Source organism: Danio rerio, chromosome 2 (assembly GCF_052040795.2).
Source record: "Danio rerio strain M-AB ecotype USA chromosome 2, GRCz13ab, whole genome shotgun sequence".
NCBI lineage: Eukaryota > Metazoa > Chordata > Actinopteri > Cypriniformes > Danionidae > Danio > Danio rerio.
The window spans coordinates 17,043,558-17,054,613 of NC_141022.1; positions in this window are offsets into that span (position 1 = coordinate 17,043,558).

Sequence of the window (11,056 nt, forward strand, 5' to 3'; positions counted from 1 at the left end):
GGGATTTCACCAAAAACAGCCCGATTATATACTGTCAATCTTGTTCATTGGGATTTCACGCCATCTTCATCAGCCATTCCATCTCGATGATCTTATACTCTGTGTTTATTACCTTAAATCATTACGTGTATACATAGTCTGCATGAGGTAAGTCTAACTCTTGTTTTATTAACGTTATATGAAGTTACTGAATCATGATATGCAAGTTAATGTCTGAAAGAGCACATATCTAACTTTATGGCCTTTAATCATTTCGTTATAAATGTTTTCTAGCTGGAATCCACATTATATAGTTATTATATATGTAGCGCCACCTAGGTGTATTAAGTTTAAGATAGCGCTCCAGGTTCAATACACTAAACGCCTACAAATATGTTGAAGTAGGCCCCTCTGATATATTTCAATGACGTAATGTAAATAAGTCAGATGAGAATACAAATATTTGCTGTGTTTTAATAAATTACTAGAAATAAACTCTTTGAATAATAAAACTCTTAGATAAATCAGAAAATATAAATAATTTAATTAGAATAAAAATGTAAATATTGGGAAAAACCCCAGATGTAAAACAAAATACAAAATATAGAATTTATGCACAGCTAAAAGACAGTAAAATGACCCAAAGTCAAACCCAGCAATTTACAGTACAATGAAGAATATTAATTAAACCAATATAGAAAAATACCACCTTTCTACACTCTAACAATTAAACTTATAAATCAACAAGTGACTAAGAGTGACTGAATATGTTTCTCTTTGAAAGTGGCTACAATTGTGTCACTAAATTACACACTGAATTAAACCTATATAAACTATTAGTATAAATCTATACTGTAAAACACGCAGCAGTATTTTATGCTCACTGCATCTCCATAAACAACTCAAAACTCTGTGGGCCCACACACTCACACATTCATACACCCCCCGTTGCAGGCCTGTATCGCTGCTAGTGTACGTTGTGGCCGGGAAAATGAAAATGGCCTCTTCACTCTCCTGAGCACAAATAAAATTAAACAAGATACCTCAGATGAAGATGACCTTGATCCAGATGACAGCAAACCAGATGCCAGCGATCCTGATGACAGCGATCCAGTTGACAGCGCTCCAGATGCCAGCGATCCAGTTGACAGCGATCCAGATGACAGCGATCCAGTTGACAGCGATCCAGATGACAGCAATCCAAATGACAGCGATCCAGATGACAGCAATATATGACAGTTCTCCAAACTGACAACACTTGTGAACAACGGGCCAACGAGCCGCGATCGATCGGCGAACTTCTGCCGCGGGTCTTTCAAATCCTCACTTTCACTTTTCCTCCCCAGCTGATGAGAGGCAAATCTCACGTAGTATTCAGGTTATTTGTGGTGCTATTTGCTCCTCTTTGACTCTTTCATCCTTGTTTCATACTAATCTAACAGTCTCTTTTTTCTCCTCCTTATTTTCAGTTTAACCGTCTCTCTCTCAGTTCAGCTTTAGTCCTCCGTAACTGTCAGTTGACAATCTAGGCATTTAAAAAATGCTCACTCACTCTGAACTGACTAATAACTGACACTGGAAACTTATATGATGAAAACACACCGCAAACTTAAAACAAACACAAAACAAACTCAAAGTAATCAAAAACATGTTGTTCACACGCAATATCTATTACTATCTCTTGTTTTTATTCTCCGTGAATGTTACGCAATCATAACAGCCGCGACGCGAGTCTCCCCTTCAGTTTCCAAAACTGCCGGCTGTGTCTCCTCTCTCCCTTCTCTCTTCCCAACAGCCAATCACATTTCACACTCCACACCAGAGGGCGGGACTACACGCATATAAACCAATCATGTAGGAACACCTACCAAACTTGTTAACCCCATGTATTTCAGTGAAGGTTGATCAAACTTGCTATCTTATCATATTCTCAGAGATAGACGCTCATATATTACACATCAACATTAGGATGTATATTCACAAATGAATGCAAAACACATTTTAGATTTAATTCTGTTCTAGAACCAATATGAATAAATAAATAAATAAATAAATAGATAGACAATAAATAAATAAATAACCTTAAGATTACTTTAAAACTTAACTTGTAGAACTTCATTCTACTGGGTTACATGCTCCCCCTTCTAAACATCTCATGTCCTCATGAGATTACCTCATTAAACTTCAATAGTGATCTCAGGCTCAGCACAATTGCTTACTTGAACACAATGAGTACATCGTGCCATAGGGTGGCACCACACTGTATTACAAAACTTTGGTGAACTATCCCCACCTTGTACTTTTACAACCATTCCTCTGTGAACTAAGGTTAAAGACTTGTTAGTGGGTCTCCCCAGACAATCATAGCTCAATCGGTCTATAGGTCTTGTGTTTCTCTTAGGTCGCACATGAACATGCTCTACTACCTCTCTAGTAGTATTGGCTGTTCCAGGATCTCCCCCTTCTAGAGCAGGATCTTCAAGCTCCTCAGGAGTCTGCTCCAATACTGCTTCGTGGCCCTGGTCAGTGACTGATGTGTCATCCATCTCTGCAGCCGGTGTTTCCAATTCATCCTTATTGTAAACTGCTCCCTCATTTATTGAAGATTCCTCCTGTGTTACATACTTTTGAGTTTCATCGACCCTATTCGGGTAGTAATACCACAAGTCATCCTTTTCACTGTCTGAGTCATTTCTTAATCCACTTCCTGTCATGTTCTGATTTATTTCCTTTAATCCTCTTCCATATTTTCTCCCCACAGATTTTGTCCTGATCTCTGTTGGAGCAGCTGTATTTTGAATTTTTCCTGAATCAGACAATCTCACATCATCCCCAACAGGTAAGAGATGGTCTCTGTGAAGAGTCCTCACACTTCCCATTCCAGATTCAGGTTTTAAACGATATACAGGTAAGTTATTCAGCTTTTCAACTATCAGGTAAGGAACAGAATTCCACTTGTCACCAAGTTTGTTCTTTCCAGTCATACCCAGATTTCTTGTCAGCACACGATCTCCTACAGCCAGTGTCTGATGTTTTATGTGCTTGTCATACAATCGTTTGTTTCTCTTTTGACTTTTCTGTGCAGTTTCAGTTGCCAACTGATATGCTTGTTGTAACTCTGACTTCATTCTTTCTACATATTGTCGATGGCTACCAGCTCCTTTTCCATCAGGTGAAGTTCCAAAACACACATCCACTGGCAGACGAGCCTCTCTTCCAAATAGAAGATAGTACGGGGAATATCCAGTTGCATCATTCTTAGTACAGTTGTAAGCGTGCACTAATCGGTTGATGTGCTGACTCCATCTGTGTTTCTCCGTAGGATTCAGAGTACCGAGCATGGACAGCAGTGTTCGGTTGAATCTTTCTGGCTGAGGATCTCCTTGTGGATGATAGGGTGACGTTCTGGATTTTCTTATACCAAGCATGTTAAGCATTTCTTTTATGAGACCACTCTCAAAGTCTCTTCCCTGATCTGAGTGGATTCGGGTGGGTAAGCCATAGTGAACAAAAAATTTGTCGCACAGTACTTTGGCCACAGTTAGTGCTTTCTGATCTTTGGTTACAAATGCTTGTGCGTAGCGAGTGAAGTGGTCGGTTACAACCAGAACATTGCTTAGACCTCTGGAGTCAGGCTCAATAGATAAAAAGTCAATACATACTAAGTCAAATGGCCCATTGCTGGTGAGGTGGTACAGTGGGGCAGCCTTCTTAGGTACTGTTTTTCTTGTTACACATCGCCCACAATTCTTAACATACTGCTCCACATAGCTAGACATTCGGGGCCAATAGAATCGATCTCTCAGTAGTTCAGTTGTTCTCTCTACCCCCAAATGACCAGAGTCATCATGCAAGGAGCGCAGTACATGGGACCAATACCTTGAGGGTAAGACAAGCTGTATATTTTCCTTTCTGCAGGAACTGTTGGTGACTCTGTACAGAAGTTTATTCTCAATTTTCAACTTGGGTCCCTGCCGCCGTAACAGAGCAATTGAATCATCTGAACTCCTAGTATCAGTAAGTATTTGTCCAGACTCCAATTCTCGCTTCACTATACCAATTACAGAATCTTCATCTTGAGCCTTACTTAACTCCTCATGGCTCAACTGTTCCATAGGACTGAAACTCAATGAAGTGGGACAAGCAAATGCTTCTGGGATACTGTGAGGAGAGACACATAGATGATCCACTAGCCTGGAGGATGACTCATCACTTTCATTAATTCTTGCCAGCTGGCAAATAGCTTTTACTCCTGACTTTGAAATTTCCTTCCATTCTGTTGAGATAGCTGATTCAAAGGGGTAGCGTGACAATACATCAGCATCCGTGTTGTGACTCCCAGGCTTGTATTGTAAGCTAAAGTTGTATGTGGCTAAAGCAGCTAACCATCGGTGACCTGTTGCACTCAACTTGGCGCTGGACAGCACATAGGTAAGTGGATTGTTGTCTGTTTTCACCACAAACTGAGCACCATAAAGATAATCATGGAACTTGTCCACAACTGCCCATTTAAGCGCCAAGAACTCAAGCTGATGAATGGGGTAACGCTGCTCAGATGCACTCAGCTTTCGGCTTGCATAGGCTACTGGCCTAAGTCCACCAGGATGCTCCTGATTCAAAACAGCTCCCAGACCATTAAGGCTAGCATCCACATGAAGAACATAGGATTTGTTAGGGTCGGCGAAAGCAAGTACTGGGGCATGTGTGAGACAATAAATGATCTTGTGAAATGCTGCTGTACAGTTATCATCCCAACGCTCCCCAAAAGGCTCAGACGTTTTGTGATATTTTCTGACATCTGCGGTCTTTTTGTTTTGGCCAGATGTTGGTGGGTACCCTTTAGTGAGTTCTGTTAATGGCCTTACAATGGCTGAGTAGTCTTTTATGAATCGTCGGTAAAATCCACAGAAACCAAGAAAGGATCTCAGTGATTTCAGATCAGTGGGGATTTTCCAGCGGGTTACCGCCTCAACTTTAGCTGGGTCTGGTGATACTCCAGCAGCTGACACAATGTGCCCCACATAACGTACTTGGGACTGACAAAACTGGCATTTATCAATTGAAACTTTGAGGCCACACTCTCTGAGTCGATCTAAAACTTTTAATAGTCTCTCTTCATGTTCTTCAAGAGTGCGCCCAAACACAATGATATCATCCAGATAGACTATTACTTGAAGGAGATGCATGTCACCAACAGCTTTTTCCATTAGCCGTTGAAATGTGGCTGGAGCTCCAGTAATCCCTTGAGGCATACGTTCAAACTGGAAAAATCCTAAAGGACAGATAAATGCTGTCTTTTCTTTGTCCTCCTCAGCCATAGCTATTTGATAATATCCACTGCGAAGATCTAGCACAGAAAACCACTTACTGCCAGCCAAAGAGTCCAGAGCATCATCAATCCTGGGAGTAGTGTACTGATCGGGGATGGTGCGAGCATTTAGAGTTCTGTAGTCAATGCACATCCTAACTGCTCCACTCTTTTTCCTTGCAATTACAATGGGCGATGCATACTGGCTTCTTGATTCTGTAATTATTCCAGCCTCTAAAAGTTCTTTGATATGGCGTCGCACATCCTCGATGTCTGCAGGAGCGATGCGTCTGGAGCGCTCTCTGAAAGGTTTGGTGTCTGTCAGTCTAATGTTATGTTCAACTCCTTGGGCTAATCCCACATCCCACTCATTGGTAGAAAAGACATCACTTCTGACTGCCAACTTCTGACGGAGTCGCATTTCCCATAACTCAGGAATAGATGACTCTTCAAATTTAAACAGGCTTGGGTCAATTACTTGAGAGCTTTTTTCCCCAGAACCAACAGTAAGTGTGTCAGTAAGGTACACATTGGCCATTATTGTACCCGATGGAATTGAAATGTCCTTTGAGGTTTCGTTATGGACTAACACTTGCACACTGTTATCTTGAATGGTGGAAAAGGGAAGCACAAATGGAGTTATGAATGTACCAGCTGGAAGATTGTCCTCTTCAGGTGAGTCTACCACAAAAATTTATTTTCTCAAGGGTTTTTCAGTCTCTATTTTACAGACAGCCAGTACTTCTCCTCTAGATGGAACTACACACTTTTCAGGTCCCATCCACCGTACTTTCCCCTCAGGCTGGTCGATTAAGGTATTTTTACATGTCTGCTGATTGAGATGGATTTCAGGAAGGTTAGTATGAATTCTTAAAGCTTGTGCAGTGCTGGATGATTTTACATCATGACTGAGAGTAGCAAGGCGCTGGAAGAAACTGGCGTTTGTTCCAATAATGACTGGTAACTGGGAGGGCCCTTGAGGTTCAGGACATACGAGAGCCAAGATGGACAGCGGCTCCTTTACTCCACTGACTGAGAACGGGAAAGTGACATCCACTACTATATATCCCTTATAAGGATAACTGGACGAACTGAGGCCCCATATGGATAATCCAGTCAAGGGGTGAATCGGTACATAATTTAAATTCTTAGAGTACCAACTCTCAAACACTATTGTCACTTGTGATCCACTGTCTAACAGGGCTTGACATAAATGTCCATTAATTGTCACTTCTACTGTTGATGCTGGTCCAACTAGGCCTTTTGGAATACTGCTGGCTTTGCTTATGTCTGTCTGACTCTTTTTAGAGAAACCAACTTGGTTCTGGGTTTTTCTGCTTTCATTAGCCTCGGACTTAAAACTCTTAGCTTGCCGCAAAGAACGAATTAGCTTCTGGATTACTTGGTCTGAATTTTGTGGGGCTTGACATTTTGTCGCAATATGACCGTCTTGTCCACATTTGTAACAGAAATAATCATCTTTTGTTCTGGTTGACTTTCGGCTAAATGATGATGAAGTGGACTGTGATGGTTTTGGCCGTTGTTCTGTAACCTCTAGTGAGCCCTGAGAAGGACTGACACTCATAACTGCCAACTGTTGTTGTAAGTACTGAACTTGTTTCTTTAACTCTTGAACTTCTACATCTTCTGTTTTTTCCATCTGGTTAGGTTTCTCTCTGGATTTAACTACCAAAGAAGAAGTAGAAACAGTTTTGGGCATGACTCCACATAAGTGTGCACGCAGCTCTTGAATCTCTCCTTTGAGTTCTTGAATGACAGATGTGCTTGTGGTTTCATCACAATACTGTATGGATTTGGCTTTAGCTGACATTCTGTGGCGAGAAGCTTCACTCTCTTCTGCCTCACGTATTTCCTTCAGCAGACTCAGGAAAGAAGGTGGGCATGCTGTACGTTCTCGAAGCCTCAACTGTAGCAACATGAGATCAGAACTCACTGCCCCTCGAATGAGTTGTTCTACTCGCACTTTATCGGCCATTCTGAAAGACAGGCTATTTCTTTCCACTACTTTTTTTAGAGCTTTGTCAATTCTCCTCAGAAACTCTGATAATGCCTCCCCTGCATTTTGACGCATAAGTCGAAACTTAAAATACAGATCTTCACCAGACTCTGAAGATCCAAAGGAACTCTCTAATGCTTCCACATACTCTAAAGCATCTGCTTCTGGATTTGAGAAACGAACAGCTCTCACTATTTCCATTGCTGGTCCTTTAAGGCTTTCCATGATTCTGCGTCGTTTTTCTTTTTCAGTACAGTCACACTCAGTTATCATGAGCCTTGCTTGATCTATCCAGTTATTCATGTTTTCCTCTCCAATTGGGGTTGGAACAATGGCTGAAAATGTCCGAAGTCGTCGATATGCATTTCCATCACTTGTTGGCTTTATGGTCTTTTCCAGTACTTCACCCATTGCACGTATAATTGATTCAGGAGAACTATCACCAGCACTGTGGGGTGTAATTAAAGCTTTTACGTCACTGAAAGTTTTCCCTTCCTCCATCAGGAACTTTGTCAGCTTTTCAGAGAATCCTTCAGCATCTGTATTAGAGGCACTTTCACTTGGTTGAATCACGATAACTGACCAGGGCTCACTCTTTTCCCCCCTTGTCACTTCAGGAGGAATACGGGTGGAGTCAGTGGCTTGTCGGCACTCACATAGAACCATCATAGACTGGGCAGTAGGTCCTTCTCTTGTGTCCCTCACTCGAACCCTTCCCAGAGCTTTGACAGTTTCCATTACATCTTCAATCTCTGCCACTTCTGTGTAAACAGGTACATTTAACAGGATTAAAGCATGAGTAGAATCAATACTGGCTGCTTCACACCATTTTGTTAACTCTGCTTGAAGACTGGGGTCCTTTCTCAAAGCCATAGCGACAGTTTATGAACTTTTGTATAGAAGACAGTAGGTGCTTGGATTCAGATAATTTAACTTGTCTCTTCTTTCTTTATGAACTTATCATTGATGTATCAGAGGGAGATCCCGGACGAGCCCCCACTTTATGTAGCGCCACCTAGGTGTATTAAGTTTAAGATAGCGCTCCAGGTTCAATACACTAAACGCCTACAAATATGTTGAAGTAGGCCCCTCTGATATATTTCAATGACGTAATGTAAATAAGTCAGATGAGAATACAAATATTTGCTGTGTTTTAATAAATTACTAGAAATAAACTCTTTGAATAATAAAACTCTTAGATAAATCAGAAAATATAAATAATTTAATTAGAATAAAAATGTAAATATTGGGAAAAACCCCAGATGTAAAACAAAATACAAAATATAGAATTTATGCACAGCTAAAAGACAGTAAAATGACCCAAAGTCAAACCCAGCAATTTACAGTACAATGAAGAATATTAATTAAACCAATATAGAAAAATACCACCTTTCTACACTCTAACAATTAAACTTTTAAATCAACAAGTGACTAAGAGTGACTGAATATGTTTCTCTTTGAAAGTGGCTACAATTGTGTCACAAAATTACACACTGAATTAAACCTATATAAACTATTAGTATAAATCTATACTGTAAAACACGCAGCAGTATTTTATGCTCACTGCATCTCCATAAACAACTCAAAACTCTGTGGGCCCACACACTCACACATTCATACACCCCCCGTTGCAGGACTGTATTGCTGCTAGTGTACGTTGTGGCCGGGAAAATGAAAATGGCCTCTTCACTCTCCTGAGCACAAATAAAATTAAACAAGATACCTCAGATGAAGATGACCTTGATCCAGATGACAGCAAACCAGATGCCAGCGATTCTGATGACAGCGATCCAGTTGACAGCGCTCCAGATGCCAGCGATCCAGTTGACAGCGATCCAGATGACAGCGATCCAGTTGACAGCGATCCAGATGACAGCAATCCAAATGACAGCGATCCAGATGACAGCAATATATGACAGTTCTCCAAACTGACAACACTTGTGAACAACGGGCCAACGAGCCGTGATCGATCGGCGAACTTCTGCCGCGGGTCTTTCAAATCCTCACTTTCACTTTTCCTCCCCAGCTGATGAGAGGCAAATCTCACGTAGTATTCAGGTTATTTGTGGTGCTATTTGCTCCTCTTTGACTCTTTCATCCTTGTTTCATACTAATCTAACAGTCTCTTTTTTCTCCTCCTTATTTTCAGTTTAACCGTCTCTCTCTCAGTTCAGCTTTAGTCCTCCGTAACTGTCAGTTGACAATCTAGGCATTTAAAAAATGCTCACTCACTCTGAACTGACTAATAACTGACACTGGAAACTTATATGATGAAAACACACCGCGAACTTAAAACAAACACAAAACAAACTCAAAGTAATCAAAAACATGTTGTTCACACGCAATATCTATTACTATCTCTTGTTTTTATTCTCCGTGAATGTTACGCAATCATAACAGCCGCGATGCGAGTCTCCCCTTCAGTTTCCAAAACTGCCGGCTGTGTCTCCTCTCTCCCTTCTCTCTTCCCAACAGCCAATCACATTTCACACTCCACACCAGAGGGCGGGACTACACGCATATAAACCAATCATGTAGGAACACCTACCAAACTTGTTAACCCCATGTATTTCAGTGAAGGTTGATCAAACTTGCTATCTTATCATATTCTCAGAGATAGACGCTCATATATTACACATCAACATTAGGATGTATATTCACAAATGAATGCAAAACACATTTTAGATTTAATTCTGTTCTAGAACCAATATGAATAAATAAATAAATAGATAGATAGACAATAAATAAATAAATAACCTTAAGATTACTTTAAAACTTAACTTGTAGAACTTCATTCTACTGGGTTACATATATACAAGTCTTTTGCTATACCATAAAGCTAGAGCTTTTCATCATAACCGATCATTACTATGGTGAGAAAGTAAAAAAATTCATTTTGAAAACGTAATGCATTTTTTTCTTCTGCTGTTTGGAACAACTAACACTCATTTGGGGGATGGTGGGTCTCTAGCAGGGGGGTCTTTGGAAAGACCGCTGGCAAATGTAATGGATGAGCTCACCGGGGGCATTGATTAGACCCAAGGGAGAGCTCACCAAGCCATGCCCGGGTAGAGACCACTCTCCCCGGCGTGTCCCGCGCCTGGAGGTGCTAGCGCGACCCTGGGTTTCGCTGACCTGCCGTGGAGGTTTCGGTAACGGCGAGAAAAAGGGCACTTAGTGCAATTTTTGATTTAGCGGTTGAAGGAACCAGAGCTCTAAGGGGGGGCCTGTTGCCCCAGGAGACGCGCTCGAACCCAGGCGAGCTAGGTGCGTGCTACTGCCCTGGTCTAGCCAAAGACCTGGTCCAGCCAAAGGCATCCAAAGCAGCCCCAGGAGACGCGCTCAAACCCGGGCGAGCCAGGCACGCGCAGTTTGGCCCCGCAGGGTCACCAGTGGCACGGCACAGTTCAACGCAAACGCATGGATGAGCTCACCGGGGGCGTTGATTAGACCCAAGGGAGAGCTTACCAAGCCATGCCCGGGTATAGACCACTCTCCACGGCGTGTTCCGCACCTGGAGGTGCTAGCGCGACCCTGGGTTTCGCTGACCTGGCGTTGAGGTTTCGGTAACGGCGAGAAAAAGGGCACTTAGTGCAATTTTTGATTTAGCGGTTGAAGGAACCAGGGCTCTAAGAGCAGGCCTGCTGCCCCCGAAGGCGCGAGCGAACACGGGCAAGGCCTCCCTGAGGCTAGAACTACGTGCTGCTAGTGCCCCATCCACGAGTCAAAGGCCGGTGGTGCCCCATTCACAA